Genomic DNA, 19,360 nt, shown 5'->3' with positions numbered 1-19,360 from the left:
TGCTGAGACCTATCCACAATCTCACAATCTCTCCGCAACCCAACCATACGCGCCGACCCGTTTGACTAAGGCTGTCGAGCTCCACTGGTGGGTTAATATGCAGTTTCAGTGGCAACGGTTCCGTATGGCCTACCACCTACCACAAAACACAATATCTGCCCAACCACCCCTCATTCACGCAATATACACAGGAACGTAATGACTGTAAATACTATACAACCTATACAAATAAACCAACAGTTGCTGCTGAGACCTAACCATAATCTCACAATCTCTCCGCAACCCAACCATGTGCGCCAACCCGTTTGACTAAGGCTGTCGAGCCCCACTGGTGCGTTAATATGCAGTTTCAGTGGCAACGGTTCCGAATGGCATACCACCTAACGCAAAACACAATATCTGCCCAACCACCCGTCATTCGTGCAATATACGCAGGAACGTAATGACTGTAAATACTATACAACCTATACAAATAAACCAACAGACTCTTCAAGTTTTCAAGAAATCTACGAAACCGTAGCATGGCGGCCTGTACACAGCCAGCTAGAATCTTTCCGTCTCAACCACAGCTAGTTGCTGCTCCTTTCTGCTGCTTCAGATAAGTTCTTTACTGTGCGACGCAACTCTTGGCCACTGAATCCGACGTCTCTGAGGAACCGGGTTGTAGAGTGTGCCACAAAACCTCGACAACCCACTTCCATTGGATAAACCTGGACTCTTCATCCTCGCTGTTCTGCCTCAGTGGCCAGATGAGCATACCGCAGTTTCTTCCTCTCATATGCCTCATCTACTGCATCCTCCCATGGCACTGTTAACTCTATCAGTTGAACAATGCGTGCTGATCCAGACCACAAAACAATATCTGGTCGTAGGTAAGTGGTGGCAATCTCAGGTGGAAAAATAAGCCGTTGATCAAGATCAGCCAGCATCTTCCAGTCCCTAGCAGCTTCCAGTTGTCCTGGGCGAGAATTGGTGTTAGCACCTTTTCTTGGTGGTTGCTCGCCTGGGCGGAGGAATATTGTCTTCTGCGTGTAATGTTTTGCTAGAACAGGCGGCAACTTATTGGTCATACTACGGTTGCCTTCCAATGCTAAAGCCAGACATCGCAATACTTGGTCATGGCGCCAAGTAAACCGACCCTGGCTAAGAGCCACCTTACATCCTGTCAAAATGTGCCTTAATGTGGCAGGTGATGAACACAAAGGACAAGAGGGATATCTCCTACCCAGAGGTTTAGGTTCTGCGGTGATGGGAGAACATCATATGTTGACCTAATAAGGAAACTGATCCTACTCTCTTCCATTGACCAAAGGTCTTGCCAGCCCATTTTGCGTTGTTCCACACTCTCCCATCTCATCCACTCTCCCTGCTTGGCCTGGGAAATGGCCTTTATACATCTCATCCTCTCCTCCTGCTTTCGCACCTCGTTGACTACCAGCTTCCTCCTTTGAGCTGGGCCTGCCTTGTGCCATTTAGAAGGAGCTAAACTGAGCCCAAAACCCCCTCTTCCATGCTGTACCTGTCCCACGATATCCCCAATTGGAAGGTCAGCCTTTGCCTCTACTACAGATTTCTTTGCTGACCACTTTCTACCAGTTTTTACCACAGGGGCTGCCTCCCTTACACATTTGTCGCGTGACTCTGCTAAAGTCATTTCCAGTCTGACCTTGGCACACTTAAACTCCTCAGTTAAAGCAGAGACTGGCAGCTGCAATACTCCTTTACTATAAAGTCCCACTCTGCTGAGGCAGCGTGGAACTCCCAACCATTTCCTGATGTATGAACTTATTAACGCTTCCAGCTTATCCACTGTTGTCAAAGAAACCTCGTACACAGTCAGTGGCCACAGCAACCTTGGCAGTAGACTGAAGGGGGTGGATTGGTATCCACTGCTGCTTCAATGTATATGTAATGATTGATTATAATTAAGGTATTAATCAATATTTTTCCTTCTAAATATCAAATGAGTTGAATGACTTCTCTGGAGATTTTACTTTATTTATATAAGTTACCAGTGTGATTACTGAAATGTTCTTTTCATGTATTCTTTAATGTCTGTATTTGATATCTGAATGCAGTGCTTGCTTATTTAACCCAGCTTCCAGAAATGAAATAGGGACTTGTTTTGTGTTTGAGAAAGGTCTTCAATGTGTTAAAACATGTAGGGGTCATTGAAGCCAATAGTTTAAGGGGCCATTTCTTTGTTAAAGCCTTTCTTTCCAGTTAGACTAAAGTTTAGCTATCCTTGAGAGAAAGAACGCATTATCTTGATGTTTTGAGAGGACTCTCCTGTTTATAGTGAGAGCCCGGCCAAATCCAACCTTGGAAAAGCGGTGTGTCGGTGTGTGTGTTAGTCTTCTTGGTTACAGGTTAAGGAACCACTGGCATTATTGGAGATTGACTGAGTTGTTGTTCTGGACATGCTGGCGCCCAGCAACCCAAATCTGCGACCTGGAAGGTCATGACCTGCCTAACTTCAGCTGCATAATTGATGGAGATATCCTTCAGTCTATCTGTATATGTGTGGAAAATTACTGTGTTTATCTATTTCATAGCCAATGAGAATCATTCATCCTGTAAGCAATGACGTAGCTTAGACCTTGGAAATCGTATAACTTCTGTGATCTTTGTAACTGTAAGCGGGGCGGCCTACGAACTCCTGTGCGAGTATTGAAGCTGACTTCTGCTGATGAAACTGCAAACTATCTTCAGTAAATATTTTCTTTAATTTTTTAGAATTCTGACTCTGGGTCTTCATTCTTCATATCTGGTTCTGGGTCTTTAACTGTACACCCCTTACAAGAACAAACTGAAAGCACCAGAGTTTCAGTTTGCCTGGTAGAGCACAGCTGTTTATGCTCTTCAACCCTTCCACTGCTTGTCGTCTAACTTCTCCCACTCGAACTGTGTCCTTTAGATCCCCATCGTACCATCTCCCTAGACTCTTCACTGGCTTCTGAGAAACTGTTGGTATTGCCTCACCATTAATGAAGAATGTTTTATCTACTACCTTGCTTTAATTATTGAGATTCTCCTTGATTTAGAGGGCTTAAATTGCATTCGTGCCCATTCAATATTATCTGTTAACTTCCCCAATAACCGATTAGTGCAGGCTACCGTTGTAGTCATGGTTGTCATGTCATCCATGTATGATCTGATTGGTGGTAGTCGCATCCCAGAAGCCAATCACTCTCCTCCTACTACCCATTTTGATGCCCTAATGATTACTTCCATTGCCATGGTAAAAGCCAGTGGAGAAATGGTGCATCCTGCCATTATTCCAACCTCTAAGCATTGCCATGTAGTGCTGAATTCTGGAGTTGAGAAACTAAATTGAAAATCTCCAAAATAGGCTTTCACTAAATTTGTAATCGACATCGGTACCCTGAAAAAACCAAATGATGCCCAAAGAAGCTCATGCGGCACTGAACCATATGCATTAGCCAAATCCAGGAATGTCACGTGGAGATCCCTCCTCTCCATTTTAGCTGATTGAATTCGTTGCCAGATCACACTGATGTGTTCTAAGCATCCTGAGAATCCTGGAATGCCCGCTTTTTGAACTGAAGTGTCAATGAAGCCATTCTTTAATAGCTAGGTTGACAATCTCTGAGCAATAATGCTGAAGAAAATCTTGCCTTCGACGTTTAATAGTGAAATAGTGCGAAACTGACTGATGCTTGTAGCATCTTTTTCTTATAGTAAATAATAATAGTAATTAAAGGAAAATAATGCTAGGAAAAAGAACAAAAACTCACTGCTACTTGTCTGGAAAGCCTCTTCACACGCTTCAATGCTGTTGACTTGCCGCGCTCTTATCGTTATTGTAAACTTGTGTCAAAGGCGCAGTTGTTTGTAGCAAATAGCAAGCCCGCGGCACTCTAGGTAACAGCCAGCGAGTGTACTGACACCTAGCGATTAGAAAATATACATGCACCATATTCTCTCTGAAGCGAACCGGGGTTGCTGCGGCCACAACGCAGAGTACTAACCACTATACGATCACGGCGAGCTACCGGTCTACCCGACGTGTCCCTGACTACAAAGGGGCCTTGTCATCTTTAGCTTGCAGACAAAACTGTTTCTTACCAACATAACTCTTTTCAATGGTAATCCTGTAACAGTGACTTTTTTTTCCTTTTATAAAGTTTAAGCTAGGCCTTCAGAAGGTTACAAACTAAAGCAGGCGCAAGCTGTCAACGTAGTCGGGCAGGATTCGAACCTGCGCGGGGAGACCCCAATGGATTTCTAGTCCATCACCTTAACCACTCGGCCACGACTGCAAGCTAGCTGAAGGGAGCATGTCGTTTGGCTTGGTGCCTTGCAGCGTCGCTGCCCGAGGCCAGTGTAGATCAGTAAGAACTCAACAACAAAACGTACCACTCCACAAAAAGAGGCTCGTTCGCCCGAACAGGGACTTTAACCCTGGACCCTCAGATTAAAAGTCTGATGCTCTACCGACTGAGCTATCTGGGCTCTTACTCAAGAAGCGTGCGTGCTACGCGGGAACGCACAGCAAAATGAATCGTATTGGCGCAGAAAAAAGAGTGTCCTCCAATGCATTGCGTTTCATTCTTCGAAGAAAAGAGGGAGGAAAGGGAGAAAAAGAAGAGGAGAAAAAAGGAGCAAAACGTACAATATATCAATTTTTATCTACTTTCTTATCTTCTCAACATTGTTTACACACAGTTCTGCACTTATTGCAAGGTTTGCAAATAGCATCACTTCATCACTTTAATTAAAGTATCATCACTTTAATTTCATGTCTCTTGCGGGATTCGAACCTATGCCGTGGCAATATCGCTTGCATCTTCGCTTGTTCTCTAGTCTCGTAGTGCATTCCGGAAGTACTATATGCAATGCATTTTGGGTAACGTAGTCATTTTTAACACAGGAACTCTTTTCCATATAAATCCCTACAGTAGTAACCCTGTGATTATGCAATTATGCACATGAATGCATTTAAAGCAAACGCTCTTGTAAGTAAACATATTTTGTGATGTTAACAAATCAATATTCAAATAATTAACTCAAAATGTCACATGCTACATTTAAAGCTATAACAGTATTAACAGTGTATAAATGTAAATAACTCTCCCCCTTTTTTTGTAAACTCAATTATTTGAAAGACTACATCTGTGCAGCACAAGTGAATAAAACATATTCCAAATTGAGTGTTGGGTTTTGTGAATAAATGTAAAATGATTCTGCAAGTAATTCTGGCTTTAGTTTTAACAATTACATTCAATGGATGACACTCACTGTCCTGGTATTCAAGAGGAAATTACTTAAAAACGTGAAGACTGTTATTGGCTCCAATAAAATGATTAAACTTTATTGTAACAGACAGACAAGTAATGGTGACAGCAATTATACACTCTTCCTCCAGTCATCCAGGGTCAGTCCTGATGCTGGACAGTACCACTGCCCCTTCAGCTGGGTGTGTCCAGTCCTTTTATTTTGTCCTGTCCAAACCCCTTGCAGGTGTAGTGGTACTTTTCGTTTGTCAGCCTCTTCCGTGGCGGTTCCCCCTTTGACACTAGCTCCTCATCCTCATGGGCAGCTTTTTTCAGCTATTGGAACATGTCTCAATAAACGTAAACTATTAGAGATTGCAATGAATCTATCATATATATAAAATCAGATACAAATAGGATTGGTATGAATAATAATGCTTTGTTATTAACAAAATGTTATGATAATAATTATGACCGCCGCTACATCTTGTAATAATAATGAGAAAAGAAGGAGAAAATGCATATTAAATTATGTCATAAATTATTTTTTAATTAAATACTGATTGGGCCAACAAGTTGCACACTCTTGCCAGGATTTGCACCTGGAGTCTCCCACCCAAAGGATGGACGTGTTACTATTACACCACAAGAGTTGTTTTTTTTGTTTGTTTTTTGAAATAGTTGCATCAGCAACTATCCTATGTATTTTGTTTTTTGAAAATAGTTGCAACAGCAACTAATTTTTTTTTTCTATTTGCAACAGCAAACATACTTTTTTCTACTTTATTTTCTTGCTTGTTTTTTCTTTGCAGATGGTTTGAACAGTGAATGTGAACATTTTCTTAAAATAAATAAAACATATTATTAAAAATATTTATAAAAAAGAATGTATTAGGTGCATTTACAAAGAGCTTCTCCACTCCTCAAGGGTCTGTCCAGATGCAGGGCAGTACCATTTGCCACGTACCTGTGAGTGTCCAGTTTGCTTTGATTTAGGTTGACCACACAGCTTACACTCATAGTGGTAGCTCTCTTTTGCCTTTCTCATCTTTGGGGGCTCACCTTTCCTCAGTCGCTCCTGGTTCTCAAGGGCTGCCTTGCGTAATCGCCATTCACGCTGGCGATTAAAGGGATCTAGTGCTTGGTGAGGGAACCTAGGTTGGTCGGGACAGTAGGAGGTGGATGAACAGCCCTGGGTGGATGCTGAGGGTGGTGGTTGGGTGGCAGGCCAGCCCTGGATGGATGCTGAGGGTGGTGGGTGGGTTGCAGACCAGCCCTAGGTGGATGCTGAGGTTGGTGGGTGGGTTGCAGACCAGCCCTGGGTGGATGCTGAGGGTGGTGGGTGGGTTGCAGACCAGCCCTGGTTGGAGGACCAGCCCCGGGTGGATGCTGAGGGTGGTGGGTGGGTTGCAGACCAGCCCTGGTTGGAGAACCAGCCCTGGGTGGATGCTGAGGGTGGTGGGTGGGTTGCAGACCAGCCCTGGTTGGAGGACCAGCCCTGGGTGGATGCTGAGGGTGGTGGGTGGGTTGCAGACCAGCCCTGGTTGGAGGACCAGCCCTGGGTGGATGCTGAGGGTGGTGGTTGGGTGGCAGGCCAGCCCTGGATGGATGCTGAGGGTGTGGGTGGGTTGTAGACCAGCCCTGGGTGGATGCTGAGGTTGGTGGGTGGGTTGCAGACCAGCCCTGGGTGGATGCTGAGGGTTGTGGGTGGGTGGAGGACCAAACATGAGAGTGTGCCAGGGGTGCCTGGTAAGAAGACCAGCTCTGGTAGTGTGTTGGGGATGGCTTGTAGGCAGAGGACCAGCCCTCCATACAGCTGTTTTGAGAGGAAGCAGCATCGTGTTTGGCAATAGCTGCGTCTCCCCCACCTGTCTGTGGAATAGCAGGTGTTCTGGAACTGTGTCGCTGCCGGATTTTTGCCTCGCCCTCACGGTTCTCAGGCTCCTGGAACTCCAAAAGAGTGTGTCCATGCTGAACTGGCTGTGATGGTAGGTCACGAACCTCCAGGAGGGATTTTTTAGCCACGGCAATCTGCTGTGGAAGCTGCACACCCAGAAGTAAAGAACCCCGTTCAGTTCTCTTTTGGCGATCATGCAGCCTGCAGAGACAGAAAACAAAACACACACAAGAGTTTTTCAGAACATTTTTCAGTGTGTTAATTGTTAAAAATTTTGTTCAAATATGCAATTCAATCAATTTATGAAGATATTAAAGATGAACTCACCAGGAGGACACAGTGGTGTTGTTAATGTTTACCAGTACCAGGTCACTCCTGTCCATGATCTCTCTGCAGTCCTCAACTAGCTGCTTGATGTGAGAGTATGCCATGACAATGGACTGGGGTATGGCAAATGTCCTCCCTTTATTGTCCTTTGGCCTATTTCTGGCTTCCTTGTACTCTTTGTACAGCTTGAGAGCAACACACTCTGAAATTCTGTTTTGGTCTGGTCTGTGAGCAGCCTGACCATGGACCATGAACAATCTGCAAATAGATGACCAGATCACATAGTGCTCATTATATATGCATGTTCACATATTGACATAAATACATTGATACAAATACTAAAGAATATAGCTATATGAGATGTGGATACCTCTCAGCTGCTTGCTGGCCTGGAGCAGAGCCACTGCGCTTTCTTGAAGCCCTCCAAGGTCCTGGCAACGTTGTTTTTTTTTGCTCTTGAGGGTGTATCTGGTGGGGGTCTGGTCAAAGACACTTAGATGTGAGTATAACCTCAAAATCTCTGCCACTTCAGCATTGGAGAGTTTTATTATAGTTCGGTTAAGCCCAACCAGGTAACCTGCCAAGGCATCAACTGCCTCCCATCCAGGAATCCCTCTGGCATCACACCTAGTGTCCTGTTACAAGAATTGAACCAATAAACACCATAAAATTTTAAACATCTGGTACAAGAGCAAATATAAAGAAGCCCACATTTCTGATGGTGAAACATTATCCACTTAACCGTAGCTGGAGTGACGAGCACACTCTCCTCAAATGGGGTGAGGACGGGACTTGCGGAGGCATCTCTCTCATCAAATCGGGTGAGGACGGGCCCAGAAGAGGCATTACTCTCCTCCAATGGGGAGTAGATGGGCCCAGCAGAGGCATTACTCTCCTCCAATGGGGAGTAGATGGGCCCAGCAGAGGCATCACTCTCCTCCAATGGGGACCTGGGATCTGGCCAGGGCCTAGGGCCTAGGGCCACCGCTTCCAAATTGCTGAGGTGATTAATAAAAGTATACACAGAATAAAGAATAAATAAAGAATAAACAATCTTTTACATTTTTTGTGTCTCTTCTACATTAAAAATGAACTGTTTATTAGTTTTCCAATATTTTTTTGATGTCTGATATACTCTTGATATAATATTACCTGCAATGTGAGGTCATGAGCCTGTGGTACGGTCACATCAGGACATTCGTCCTCGAGGACTTCATCCAAGATCTCAGGCAGGATGTACCTCACCAATACCAATCTGCTGGCTCATAAGATCTCCTCTGTTGGACTGTGCCAGAAGATATTCTACAGCAATACGCTCTCCTGCAATAAGTATTCACCAAGGGAAAAATTATTGTTTACTTGCCTACCATGTCACAATATAGGTCTGATCATCATCAACAGCAGACTTTTCTTACCGTTAGGTTTCCCAGGGGGGATAAACTCTGGAAGAAGAGGTTTTCCCAACACTTTGTTGCTGAGCGTATTCACATTGGACATCAAACGAATGTTATACAGCTTTGTCCTGGATGTCTCAGTCATAGAAAGTGCTTGTGCTGACCGGTTTAAATTCCACCTTGACACACCCTCAAGCATGTACATCTGAGTGTGCAATGCATTGCATCTCCACCCGGATGAGACAAAAAACAGGATCACTGATTACAACAAATTAAAACAATATTATGTCAACATTCAATAGCAAAATATACCATATGTGTGTGAGGTTTTAACATGCCTGGAATGAAAGCAAACTGGTGCTTATGAAAGCTTTCCAGAGAGGAGGACCCTCTGCTGCATCTTAGCACATCCAGTGTCTTCTCTCCTTTCTCCAGCCCTGACCCAATGTTTGTGTAAAGCTGCACTCCTGGTGGATCCTGAATGCAGGCAAGGTGCTTTTGCTGTACCTCCAACACTTGAGACATGCGTTCATGGTTTATAAGGTGCAGCCCAGTGCCGTCCACAAGGTGCCACATGGAGTCAAGAAGACTTTTGATGAGGGCACGAGTCTCCTCCACTCCACGGGTTTTCCTGCGGCAGTGCTTGGCTAGCTCTTTAGAGCTGATGCTCGCCAACACCTGGGCATCTGTTGGCTCGTGGCCCTGATGCTTTTGCCTCAGCTCTGACCGCTTCGCCTCTTTCAGATGACAGATGTCCTGGTAATCCCATTCAAAAATGCAACTCGACAATTTGGAGCAACGTACCGTACAGTGGATGGTGTTCTGTGGTGAGACCGTTGGTGAATCGCCTCATAAAATGGAACACATCCAACCGCACAGTGGACGTCCATGGCCGAAACCAATGGAGAACTGGGCTCACTCCTGTGTAAAAGCATTTTTTGGTTTGTATTGTCACCAACTGCCTTAATTTGGCAAAAAAAACATCAACACAAATTACAGGAAACCCACCTCTGTCACTGCAACAGTCTCTATCCACATAGATAGCAGCTGGCTGTGGCTCACCAGCATCCCTGTACCGTTGAACGATCACAAGTCATACAGCCCAGCCCCCTCGCCGGTTGTGAGGACCGAGTTGAGGACCTGACCATACTCGTTCCCCACATTGGACATCCATGTTGCCGTGTTCTCAATCCCCCCAGCAAGTTTTTTGGTAACCTGTTATAACAAAAGTATATACATCATTAGCATATGTATTCTTATCAAACCCTAAAAGAACAAATGAGCTCAAGCTTATATAGGTTTACATTTACCTTAGTGGAATCAAGCTTCAGAATTCTGCCAAACGTTGAAGTGATGACACCTTTGAGTTCATCAAGGTGACCGACAACATCGTTGGCATGCACTGTCTCGAACCACTGGGCCAGGGGCAAGGGAGAGAAGGGTGGTGGTGGTGGGGGATAAACAGCCTGGGACTGCTTCAGGCAGGATCTCTTGTGAATTTCACAATCTGTGAAATAGTCACAGGATCTCCTAGCCCACTCCTCACTGTGTGCCTCTTGAAAGGCCTGCTGCAGGTAACTGGAGCTATTCCCTGCTGTTCTAGGACGCAAACGTGTCACACATTTTCTGTCCAGTGCCAAATGTGTAGTCAACACAGCAGGGAATTTGTTGCGGTTTAGAGGGGTCAAGTTGCTTTAAAATGTCACTACTCCAAGGACAGACAGGTTGTTTGCACTGGCTGCACCTTGGGTAATCTTCCCCTATTAAATAGTACTTGCTATCCACATCAATGACCTCTCTGACCTTGGTGTAAATGCCAGAGTGGTGCATCTTTCGGTTGCACAGAGTGCATTTCAGAGGGATGCCCCACATACGCATTGGTGCCCAGGAACATCCTCTGTCGAAAGTAATCATGTGGGTTTGGAGGTGCCACAGATCTGATTGGGCTTGGGGGGTGGTGCCAATTCTCCCTGACATTCTGTCTCAGCTGCCAACTTGCGTCATAGAGGATGTGGGCAATCCACTCCCGATCACCTGGCTTGATGACCCGGAGGAAAGGCTTTGGCAAAAACCTGGCCCGCCTTACCTCTGGAAAGCACAGAGGGACTGGGAGCCCTGGTGCTGCTGGAGGAGGAGCAGAAGCAGGAGAAGGAAGAAGTGGTGTGCCACTCTGAGTCGCTGGTGCCATCTCAGATAGTGTGGAAGGGCTAGGAGCAGGAGCAACTTGGAGACAGATGGTTGGTGTCGTCTCTTGGGCTGTGAGGCAGACTGGAGCTGGAGCATCTCGGGGAGAGACGATTGGTGTCGGTGTCATCTCTTGGGCTGGGGTAGTGGAGGGACGGGCTGAAGGGGTTAGAGGAGAAATGTTTGGGAGGTCTGTGGGAGATTTTGAGACATGACACTTCTCAAGGTGCTCTGATAACCTGACAGCACCCTTGGCCTTTGTGCCGCAGTGGTCACACTGCTCCTGGACATGGAAGTCTGACAGGTGCTGAGTAAACTGGTCAAAGAGCACTTCCTGAGCACAAAGGGAGCATGTCATGGTATTATCACCGCTCCCTGTCTGCTGTGGACCTGCTGCGGTCCCTGTCTGTTGTGGACCTGCTGCGGTCCCTGTCTGCTGTGGACCTGCTGCGGTCCTTGTCTGCTGTGGACCTGCTGCGGTCCCTGTCTGCTGTGGACCTGCTGCGTAGCTTGTCTGCTGTGGACCTGCTGCGGTCCCTGTCTGCTGTCCTGACTGAGGGAAACAATATTTTGTATTTACTCTCTATATCCTCTTATCCTCTAAATCACACAAAACTCTGCATCAAAACAGTGATTTGGAGAATCAAGCACAACGAAGAACCAGCCATGGGAAACAGCTGTAGAGGAAGCATTTGTCAGCATCTTTGTCTCATATCATATGTTTAAGGATTCAATGACATTACTTACATCATGGTAGCCACATTTGCAGGGGATCTTTTTCTCAAAAATGTCTTTTTTTCTGACCGTTAGGCCAAATGCAGGGGTCAGGGGACAATTCTTTATCCTCTCTAACACTGCCTTCCAACGTCTGCTCCCAGGTCTCTGGCCAGTGGAAAATTTATATTTCCCCTGGGCAAACAGCATCATGACGCCGGTCCAGAATGAATCTGGCTTTCCTTCCTTTGGCATCTCTATAGGACAAGAGGCAGTCATTAGGCTGTTGTAGGCAACATGTAGGTCTACATGCACAGACAGACAGACAGATAGATAGGAAATTAAGCAACTACAATATAAGGTTGTATGTTTTTTTCCACAGTCTCAACTAATTTGGTCAGGAATATTTCAAGTCTTAAGTTTCTGAGACACTGTTTCATTTATATTGTTATGCTAATGTGAAATAGTTTGTTCAGATCTCATCAGATGGCATGAACTCACACGGATGGTTGTCGGTTATTAAAAATGTAATCAAAACAGTTTAGTGATGAAAGAAATGGAAAAAAATGATACTCTCTCACTCACAATCTCTCTCTCTCTCACTCTCTCTCTCACACACACACACACACACACACACACACACACACACACACACACACACACACACACACACACACACACACACACACACACACACACACACACACACACATTCACTCACTCACTCACTCACTCTCTCTTTGAAAAAAATGGCTGTTATTTTACAAACTGAAATTGTATGAGAACTGAACTGAAATCACAACACAAGCCAATCCTGTTTCTTCATGTTTGTTAAGAAATGATCATACCCACTCTTTCACTCACTCTTATTCTCTCTCACACACACTTTATAGCACTCTCTTTGAAAACAATTGGTATCTGAAATTGTATGATGAATGACATGAATATATATTAAAATATCCAATTCAGTTTACCTTGATGCCTATTTTCTGTGTCAATTTCTTGTCCTATTGCAATAGATGTTATATGGTCAGTTGGTGTAACCAATATTTTGTCTAAAAGACTAATATTTTACAAAAAAAGTTAATATGAATAATAATTTAATACTCTACTACACTGTAATAATGGGTGTTTAAACCATTTGTACTCAAATGGTCAAAGAATAGACATAAAACAAGATGTTTACAGCATATGGTCTTGCTCAGTACAACGAAAAACCCATATCATTTATAATAAAACATATTCTCATAGGATATTACTAAATAAACTACTAATTTCATGCAATTGCATGAACTCTAGGAGGTGTGAAATATTAGATATTGGTCATTTTTTGTGGTTACACCATTTGACAGTTTAACGGGCTGTCAGTTCTATCTTTTGTTAAAAATAGTATAAATTTCATATTAAATAATAATTAACATAGCGATCAGGTTTCTGACCGTCTTATCAAACTTAGCAGCGACATTTAACACTTGACACAGACACAAAATCGAGCATCTCTGTTCTAGTTTAATTTGATGGACACAAGAAAGACACGCAAAAGACACTTAAAAAGTTCAGTAAAGAAAATAATTAACATTGCGATCAGCGTTATCTCTTAAGGTTTGTGACCGTCTTATCAAACTTCACGAAAAACATCCAAGGTTTGTCACAGCAGAAGTATTTACAAACACACCACATACTTTTACGATTTCATTTCAGTGATTTACATAATTTTAGTAAGTTCTACTTACTTTTAGTGTCGAGAGATATTCACCGCCGGTAAATAAAGTTACCTCAGAATGAACTGTGACATCGTCTCCATCAGTCAACCAATGAGAACACTGTGCGCACGGGGCCCTGTTTCGACGCATCTGTTTGGCTCTTTTGCCCCCCTTGTAGCGGCAACTGTTTCGAAGCATATGATTGGCTCTTTTGCCCCGCTGTTGTTAGGAGTTAGGACACTGTTAGGAGTTGTTAGGACTTTGTTTGGACTTGTTAGGACTTTGTTTGGACTTGTTAGGACTTTGTTTGGACTTGTTAGGACTTTAGTTTTTTTGAATTTAGTGGAGGTTACGGCCACGACTACAAGCTGGCTGAAAGGGGCATGTCGTTTGGCTTGGTGCCTTGCAGCGTCGCTGCCCGAGGCCAGTGTAGATCAGCAAGAACTCAACAACAAAACGTACCGCTCCACAAAAAGAGGCTTGTTCGCCCGAACAGGGACTTGAACGCTGGACCCTCAGATTAAAAGTCTGATGCTCTACCGACTGAGCTATCCGTGCTACTGACACCTAGCGATTAGAAAATATGCACACACCATATTCTCTCTGAAGCAAGATTCTTCCGAAATAAATAGGAGCGTTTCGTTTTCAGTCTTGTCTGAAAGAAAAGTCTGATGCTCTACCGACTGAGCTATCCGGGCTCTTGTTCGAGAAGCGTGCGTGCTGCGTGAGAACGCACAGCAAAATGAATCGTATTGGTGCAGAAAAAAGGGTGTCCTCCAATGCATTGCGTTTCCTTCTTCGAAGATTCAGAACGGCCTTCAAAACGTCTGCTATGTCAAAATATATTTGCAAATTAGTGGGAATGCAGTCTATTAGACTGATGATAATAGTCATTAAAGGAAAATAATGCTAGGAAAAAGAACAAAAACTCACTGCTACTTGTCTGGAAAGCCTCTTCACACGCTTCAATGCTGTTGACTTGCCGTGCTCTTATCGTTATTGTAAACTTGTGTCAAAGGCGCAGTTGTTTGTAGCAAATAGCAAGCCCGCGGCACTCAAGGTAACAGCTAGCGAGTGTACTGACACCTAGCGATTAGAAAATATACACGCACCATATTCTCTCTGAAGCAAGATTCTTCCTTAATAAATAGGAGCGTTTCGTTTTCAGTCTTTTCTCTAAGGGTTCGAAAATGAGAGCTCATGCTTTCAAAGAATGTCCCAGTTTCAATTCCCTCGAACATCCAGAGCACATCAAGGGCACGCGCCGTGCACAAAAAGAGTAGTCCGAAGGACGGGGTGAGGAGAGGTGGTGACATGGAGCTCAATTTCAATGGCACACAGGAAATCTTGCCATGACCCGGATTCGAATCGGGGTTGCTGCGGCCACAACGCAGAGTACTAACCACTATACGATCACGGCGAGCTACCGGTCTACCCGACGTGTTCCTGACTACAAAGGGGCCTCGTCTTCTTTAGCTTGAAGACAAAACTGTTTCTTACCAACATAACTCTTTTCAAGGGTAATCCTGTAACAGCGACTTTTTTTCCTTTTATAAAGTTTAAGCTAGGCCTCCAGAAGGTTACAAACTAAAGCAGACGCACGCTGTCAACGTAGTCGGCAGGATTCGAACCTGCGCGGGGAGACCCCAATGGATTTCTAGTCCATCGCCTTAACCACTCGGCCACGACTACAAGCTGGCCAAAGGCCTGTCGTTTGGCTTCGTCCCTTGCAGCGTCGCTGCCCGAGGCCAGTGTAGATCAGCAAGAACTCAACAACAAAACGTACCGATCCACAAAAAGAGGCTCGTTCGCCCGAACAGGGACTTGAACCCTGGACCCCAGATTAAAAGTCTGATGCTCTACCGACTGAGATACCCGGGCTCTTGCTCGAGAAGCGTGCGTGCTGCGTGGGAACGAACAGCAAAATGAATCTTATTGGCGCAGAAAAAAGAGTGTCCGCCAATGCATTGCATTTCCTTCTTCGAAGATTCAGAACGGCCGTCAAAACGTCTGCTATGTCAAAATATATTTGCAAATTAGTGGGAATGCAGCCTATTAGACTGATGATAATAGTCATTAAAGGAAAATAATGTTAGGAAAAAGAACAAAAACTCACTGCTACTTGTCTGGAAAGCCTCTTCACACGCTTCAATGCTGTTGACTTGCCGCGCTCTTATCGTTATTGTAAACTTGTGTCAAAGGCGCAGTTGTTTGTAGCAAATAGCAAGCCCGCGGCACGCTAGGTAACAGCCAGCGAGTGTACTGACACCTAGAGATTAGAAAATATACACGCACCATATTCTCTCTGAAGCAAGATTCTTCCGATATAAATAGGAGCGTTTCGTTTTCAGTCTTTTCTCTAAGGGTTCGAACCTGAGAGCTCATGCTTTCAAAGAAGGTCCCGGTTTCAATTCCCTCGAACATCCAGAGCACATCAACGGTACGCGCCGAGCAAAAAAAGAGTAGTCCGAAGGACAGGGTGAGGAGAGGTGGTGACATGGAGCTCAATTTCAATGGCACCCGGAAAACCTTTCCGTGACCCGGATTCGAACCGGGGTTGCTGCGGCCAAAACGCAGAGTACTAACCACTATACGATCACGGCGAGCTACCGGTCTACCCGCCATGTCCTTGACTACAAAGGCGTCACTGCCCGAGGCCAGTGTAGAGCAGCAAGAACTCAACAACAAAACGTACCGCTCCACAAAAAGAGGCTCGTTCGCCCAAACAGGGACTTGAACCCTGGACCCTCAGATTAAAAGTCTGATGCTCTACCGACTGAGCTATCCGGGCTCTTGTTCGAGGAGCGTGCGTGCTGCGTCGGAACGCACAGCAAATTGAATCGTATTGGTGCAGAAAAAAGAGTGTCCTCCAATGCATTGCGTTTCCTTCTTCGAAGATTCAGAACGGCCGTTAAAACGTCTGCTATGTCAAAATATATTTGCAAATTAGTGGGAATGCAGCCTATTAGACTGATGATAATAGTCATTAAAGGAAAATAATGCTAGGAAAAAGAACAAAAACTCACTGCTACTTGTCTGGAAAGCCTCTTCACACTCTTCAATGCTGTTGACTTGCCGCGCTCTTATTGTTATTGTAAACCTGTGTCAAAGGCGCAGTTGTTTGTAGCAAATAGCAAGCCCGCGGCACTCTAGGTAACAGCCAGCGAGTGTACTGACACCTAGCGATTAGAAAATATACACGCACCATATTCTCTCTGAAGCAAGATTCTTCCGAAATAAATAGGAGCGTTTCGTTTTAAGTCTTTTCTCTAAGGGTTCGAACCTGAGAGCTCATGCTTTCAAAGAAGGTCCCAGTTTCAATTCCCTCGAACATCCAGAGCACATCAAGGGTACGCGCCGTGCACAAAAAGAGTAGTCCGAAGGACGGGGTGAGGAGAGGTGGTGACATGGAGCTCAATTTCAATGGCACCCAGAAAACCTTTCCGTGACCCGGATTCGAACCGGGGTTGCTGTGGCCACAACGCAGAGGACTAACCACTATACGATCAAGGCGAGCTACCGGTCTACCCGACGTGTCCTTGACTACAAAGGCGTCGATGCCCGAGGCCAGTGTAGATCAGCAAGAACTCAGCAACAAAACGTACCGCTCCACAAAAAGAGGCTCCTTCGCCCGAACAGGGACTTGAACGCTGCACCCTCAGATTAAAAGTCTGATGCTCTACCTACTGAGCTACCCGGGCTCTTGCTCGAGAAGCACGCGTGCTGCGTCGCAACGCACTGCAAAATGAATCGTATTGGCGCAGAAAAAAGAGTGTCCTCCAATGCATTGCGTTTCCTTCTTCGAAGATTCAGAACGGCTGTCAAAACGTCTGCTATGACAAAATAATAATAATAATAATTAGCTCACTGTATTTGTGGATACGACCTGAAAACGCTTGGCTGGTTCCATGCTGAAAATTCAAAAGAGCTCACTCTGTGGTTCAGTCTCAGTCGGTCTCAGTTCACTACCGAAGCGCATGACACGAAACCTGCGCAAGGTTCGCGCTATTTATGAATCAGAATATGAAGCAGTCACGTGGCTGTGTGTCAAAACGAAGCTTCGGACGTCACTGGTCACATGGTTATGTCAAAACGAATCAAGCTCCGGTACAGTGGTTCATGTGAGATGTTTCGTTTTTTTGATACAAGCTTCGAAGAGATCCTCCAGCTCCATCATTCACCTCGACGGAGATCCTCCACTGACCAAAATCCCGAGCCAGCACCTGACTCGTATCACGAGCAAAAAACCCTCCACAGAGCCAGAGCCAGCCATAGAGTTCATCCCGGAATCAGAGCCTGAGCCACGGCATCTGAACCGAAGCTGGATCTGATCGCCAGGTCCATCACAGAGTCAGCACCGTCAGGTCAGTCCACGGCCCTGGATTCGCCTGCTCCTCTGGTGTCTCGCAGCTCCTCGGCTCGGCCTTCGCATAGCTCTGTGAAGCAGATCCCCTTGCTTCACCTTGGCCCCCAGGCCCATGTCTCCACCTCGGCCTGTCAATCCTTTGGCTCTGCGCTTCCTCTGCTCCACCGTGGTCTGCCATCCCTCAGGCTCCACCATGGTCTTTCACTGTGGACTGCACCTCAACACTCCACCCCTTCTGCTCCACCAGGCTCCTCCTTCCCTCCGGCATCACACTGTTTTGCCAGGCGGCTGCGTCCGAAAACTGAAAAAGGCTACCTCTGCAAGCAGGAGATGGAGGTAGGAAGGTAACAAGGCACGTCCCAATCCAATGATCATGCCACATCCCATCTACTGATATACCTTCATCTGAGCGATTTTTGAAGGCAGCATAGATGGATCCTTCGCTGCCTTTGATATCCCACAATCCTGTGTGTTCCATTTCCTGACTGTTGAGCTAAGAAAAAAAAATGGCGTCTGAAATTTGAAGTTGGTGGTAGGGTTTGTGTGTAAAGTGTACATTTTTAACAACTTTTCCCACTCTTGATGACATTTCTACCGAGAAGTTAGTATTGTAGTAATTAAATATTACATTTGTTTTGTCAGCAAAGCTCTCTCTGTTTTGTTATCGATCATTACATCTTTACACTGCCAGAACTGTGTCTGAAATAAGCTTTGTGAGGTGTGGTCCAGTGGCGTGTCTATTGGTGGCATCTGTGCAGTGGGCGGTTGGTCTTTGCCGTCCAACTTCGCCAGATTTTACAACTTGGAGTCATGCAGAACTTAATGTAGTCATTTGACCATTAAAACAGACATGTTAATCTGCTTTATGCAGAAATGTTTTCTGAAAACACCTGCAATAGCTGAAAAAGAAACATCCCAAAAGTCAAGAGCCCAACTAAAGCAAACACTGCGCAACTAAAGCAAACTAAATATTTTCAACCAAATATCAACATCTAAACCTCTTGTTAATTCTCAATAAGAACTGCTGTAGACGTCTGACAGAAAGTAAATCTGGTTAGTAATAAATGAAGCTGGAAATGATGTCTGTGGAGTTGTTTAATCCTTCTCTGCTGAGATCTTCAGAGATTTAAAAAAAAAAATTTAATCTTCCGATTATTTCATCTAAGGCTGTGGCTGAAGAAAGTTGTAGTTTGTGTTCTTATTTCTCTTTCTTTTAGTGAAAACGCACCTTGGAGAAACTCAACAGCAGTGCAAAATATGAAAAGACAATGCAGAAAAGACAAAACTTGTAGTCCATTATAACATCTACAAAGACAGCATCCATGCTTTCAATAAGAAACTAGGCAAAGCTAGACAGACTTTCTTCTGGAATATTATAAACAGCAATATAAACAACACACACACACTTTTTGCTACTGTAGAGAGACTGACAAACCCCCCAAGCCAGATTCCCAGTGAAATGCTCTCAGAGAGCAAGTGCAGTGAGTTTACTTCTTTCTTCTCTGAGAAAATCAATAATATCAGAAAGGTGATCAGAT

General features: G+C 44.9%; 4 non-coding genes across 4 annotated transcripts; all 4 read right to left on the bottom strand.

Moving 5' to 3' along the window:
- Positions 1-4,200: 4,200 nt before the first annotated feature.
- trnas-aga (transfer RNA serine (anticodon AGA)) lies at positions 4,201-4,283 on the bottom strand. The gene has a single exon. It is a non-coding gene; the product is annotated as a tRNA-Ser (tRNA).
- Positions 4,284-4,403: 120 nt separating this feature from the next.
- On the bottom strand, positions 4,404-4,476 carry trnak-uuu (transfer RNA lysine (anticodon UUU)). The gene has a single exon. It is a non-coding gene; the product is annotated as a tRNA-Lys (tRNA).
- A 10,590-nt stretch (positions 4,477-15,066) lies between these two features.
- Positions 15,067-15,148, bottom strand: trnas-aga (transfer RNA serine (anticodon AGA)). Its single transcript has one exon. It is a non-coding gene; the product is annotated as a tRNA-Ser (tRNA).
- A 1,026-nt stretch (positions 15,149-16,174) lies between these two features.
- trnak-uuu (transfer RNA lysine (anticodon UUU)) lies at positions 16,175-16,247 on the bottom strand. Its single transcript has one exon. It is a non-coding gene; the product is annotated as a tRNA-Lys (tRNA).
- Positions 16,248-19,360: the final 3,113 nt, after the last annotated feature.

This window comes from Siphateles boraxobius, unplaced genomic scaffold (genome assembly GCF_051911475.1).
Source record: "Siphateles boraxobius isolate OS27281-9 unplaced genomic scaffold, OSU_SipBor_1 42, whole genome shotgun sequence".
NCBI classification, from domain to species: Eukaryota; Metazoa; Chordata; class Actinopteri; order Cypriniformes; family Leuciscidae; genus Siphateles; species Siphateles boraxobius.
Note: the sequence above shows the minus strand (reverse complement) of the source record. Positions and strands in the feature narration are given on the sequence as shown.